The sequence below is a fragment of the Otolemur garnettii genome, unplaced genomic scaffold (assembly GCF_000181295.1).
Source record: "Otolemur garnettii isolate 467f Iridium unplaced genomic scaffold, OtoGar3 scaffold00085, whole genome shotgun sequence".
Lineage (NCBI taxonomy): Eukaryota > Metazoa > Chordata > Mammalia > Primates > Galagidae > Otolemur > Otolemur garnettii.
In genome coordinates, this window is record NW_003852480.1 from 5,377,409 (window position 1) to 5,381,319 (window position 3,911).

General features: G+C 32.3%; 1 protein-coding gene across 1 annotated transcript in view; it reads right to left on the reverse strand.

Annotated features, from left to right (window-relative positions):
- The window catches only part of FSTL5 (follistatin like 5), a 512,268-nt gene that overhangs the window by 97,078 nt on the left and 411,279 nt on the right, over positions 1 to 3,911 (reverse strand). The gene's annotated exons all lie outside the window — the stretch shown is intronic.

The window sequence follows — 3,911 nt, forward strand, 5'->3', positions numbered from 1 at the left end:
GATAGTTTAGAAGCCAAATCCTTGTTGCTAAAAGTGTTTAAGTCTTAAAAACATCTATAAGGAGATAGATAATTTATTTAAATATCAAAATATTCCTTGAGTTTTTTTTTTTTAATCCGTTGAGAATTCCTATAAGGTCTATTAAGTCTAGTGGGGGCTTTGCATCCACTGAGGATTACAATAAAAGTTTATTGACTTGTAAAAATATTTGTTCATTAAACTTAACTCATATTTAATCTTATAAATGTGTTTCTAGTAAAAATAAAAAAAGTCCCAATTTTGCTCATTTAGCCCTGTATTCATATACTCTTCAGAGGAAAATGTATTAATTAGGACTTAATTGGTGTTTACATATAATGTGCATACATTTTTCTTTTAGTACATACAATTATTTATAACATATATATATTGTAAATGACTCCAGCTTGTTTGACATTATCTTACTATTTCACAAATGATTCCTAGTAGTTCATATATTCATAGATGTAATATTTATCAGTTAATTTTGCATTTTAATTCCAGAGAGCCTGTGTTAAAATTGGATATTCCTGAAGAGTAGCAGAAGTGAAAAGAACTAACTTCTTCAGGCTTTTCATGAAATAAAATTTAGTTAGCTATTATTTATAGATATAGTGGTATATAAATGAATACAAATTCCATGACCAATGGATAATTTTTTTTAAAAAAAAAAGCACATTAGTGCTTTGATTCGTATCACAGAAGCCTCCTGTAAACATTAACATAAGTTGATATATACAACATATCAGTAACCATCAATTTAATATCATTGGTTCCTGAATACTGTAGCTGAAACTTAGCCAACACAGCCAAGCAGGAATGTGGTGTCTGATCTTCCCCCGAGTCAGGTACACACTATGTTTGATGTTTACTACGAAGTTCTTAACATTTTCGATTGAACATGACTGCCCTCCTTTAACTCCTCCAAAATACTGCTCCACAGTCATGACTTTGAATGTGTTTAAACCTCATAACTCTCGGAGTCTGGGTTGTTTGCAGCGGTTCTTGAAATCGTTTCATTTCTTACCCCTCTGCATACTTTTATTATCTCATTTTACCATTTTCTGCAGACAAATGAATCAGTGAGACTCTACTGTGATTTGCTACCCACGGATACAATTTCTGAGCTGTATTTTCCTCTAAAAAACCACTTCGTCCATCCAAAGCACTCTTTCAAATCTGAGAACTACTTTCTTGATTTTTACAATATGAACTCCATATCAACGTTTTTACAAACCATAAATTACTTTCAAGGTTAGAAGTTACAGAAAAAATACAGACATACATCCATATATAAAATGTAGTTTTCTTTTTCCTTTTTTACACTTAACTGATTTTAGTGGGTGATATATCTCCTCAGTGCTAATGTAATAGCAATGCCCAGAAAATGCTATCTATATTTGAAACAGTAATTATAAAATAAACACCTATGTATTGATCCCTCTGCTTATGAAATAAAACTCTAACCCTTTAAAGCTTGCTGTGAGCTCCTCTCCTATTTACTCACAAAAGGTAATGTTTTGCTATTTTTTTACAAGACATATTTTGTTCCTCAAAAGCTTTATTTAGATCTTAGAAGCAGAATTTATGGTGTGAACATAGGATTTAGATGTGTTTCTCTTTAAATTTGCTGCTAGAATATTGCACCTACATAGATGTATTAAGTTTAGACCCAACAAGAGTAAGGCGGAAAACCTAATGGTGGAGGTGTGGGAAACTGAAGAGGCATGCACATTTTCACTGGGGCTTTCATTAGCTTTATGTGCAAAGAGAACAACAATGAATTTTGGGGTATTCATTCTAGCTACTATGTTTCTATATCTTATATGTTAGGGGGCAGAGGATGAGGGATTATGACAGAAGGAGAGATTAAACTTCATCCTCTGGATTCTGACATAGCAGAGGCCAGTCATTGTAACAAAATGCTATAGGCTATCACGTTTACTCTTTATCATGGAAATATTCATTAGTCTGTGTGATAATTTCTCCATAATAACTTAGGAGATAATAATTATCTTCTAATTACTATCATGCAGCTGTTGTAAGAATTAAGTTAGGTAGAGTAGGGTAAAATAGTCAGCAGAGTGGCGCACAGTAAGATTTTAAGAAAGGGTAACTTATAATTTGTTATAGTTGACAGCTCTCCTTTGAAGCACTCATTTAAGAAAAACAAACAGTGGAATGGCATTAACCACAACGGGGCTCCTGTCCTCATTTTCCCTCCAATTTATGCTGTGAGGCATACTGCTAAGTTTTAGTTTTCTGTGACCTTAAATTTTAAGTCCTGTTTTTCTAGACTCTGTGATTTAATCTAAGAAAATCAACTTCATTTTCGAGGACATTATTTCTCAAACTGGATCCTTTCGGGGAGTCTGCCGAGTCGAAAACTATTTTCAAACTAATATGTCATTGTTACTTCCTCTCTCCATTCTCATACAAAGGTGCAGTGTAGTTTTCAACAGGCTACAAGAAGTGTGATGTTCCTTGTGTGATATCGCAACAATTCAATCAGAGGCAGACATAGGAATCTATAGACTTTTAAGCCAAAATCAAAAGGGTCAGCAAAATCTAAAACAATGGGACTCTCCTATTTTATTTTATTTTATTTTTTTGGTGGAAAAGAAGATGTAGCTTTTTAAAAATAATGTGCTATTTATGTCCATACCTGATAGGTTAATTATGGCTATTTTCAAAATGTTAATGAATGCATATTTTAAAATTATCTGTTTTTATCTGATAGCTGAATACTAGTGCACAAAAGTAATTTACACACACACACAAAACCTCTTTAAGTTCTTAATTGTATTTGAGAATATAAAGGGGTCCTGACTGTCAAAAAGTTTGATAATCATGTAACTTTCAGTTAAAATTCCTTATTAATACATTTTGTTGAAGGATAGTACAAACATTTTTGACATCGGTGAAAGATTCCGCCACTTCATTAACAGAAAAGATTGGAAATATGTGCAGGTTATATTTTGTTTTTTATCCCCTGGTGAAGACAGACGTGCACTTTGTCTTTCCCAGGTTGATGGCTAATCTAATGGAGCATAATGGCATTAGGAGGGGATCTATCATTTCTTTGTTCCTTGTGTCCTTTCTTTTTGCTTTCCTGTTTTGCTTTCTTTTGTTTTGTTTTTTTCCAACCACAGGGAGGACATAAGAAAGAATTACTTGCAGTCTCATGTGAAAGAAAGATTCCCCACAGGATTTTCTAATCAATACTGCACTTTTAACTACATAAAATTGACTGAGGAAGAAAAAAAATGGATGCCAGGTACATTCCTGACTCAATATGCTGAGAATGAGAGACTTTTCAAGAACAGGAGTGTACCATGTTAACATGATTATATATACTATTATTTATATGGCATATAATTTATATGAGCAATAAAATTTGGTAACTTTCTGATTATTGAAAGCACATTTAAGTCAGTTATAAAAGATAAATTGTGGTGATGATTTTCCTTTTTTAACTTAAATTGACTTTACGTTTATGTTATAGTACATGTCAAGTTATAATTCTACGATGTAATGACTAGCTAAGCAGTCAAATGTGCTTTGGTAAGTTTTGGTGTAATTCAAAATACTTTGTTGATATTTCCCATTTCACTTTCAAGTGACACTAAATTTATATATGTATATTTTTGAAATATAAAAGAAGTCCACCATTTTTAGCTACAGAATAATATAAGTAAGAATAGATGACTCACGTCGCCATTCTCACCTTGTATAACTCAGCAGAGATAGAATTTTGGTTCATGAATGTTCTTGTAGTCTGCGTTGGAGCTAAAAATGTCTTCACACACAGAGCAAAATCATAATATTGCTCATAAGTAAGGTTTTTATATTATGTTCAGCTGAAATAGGACTTGTTATTCTCTCATTCTCAC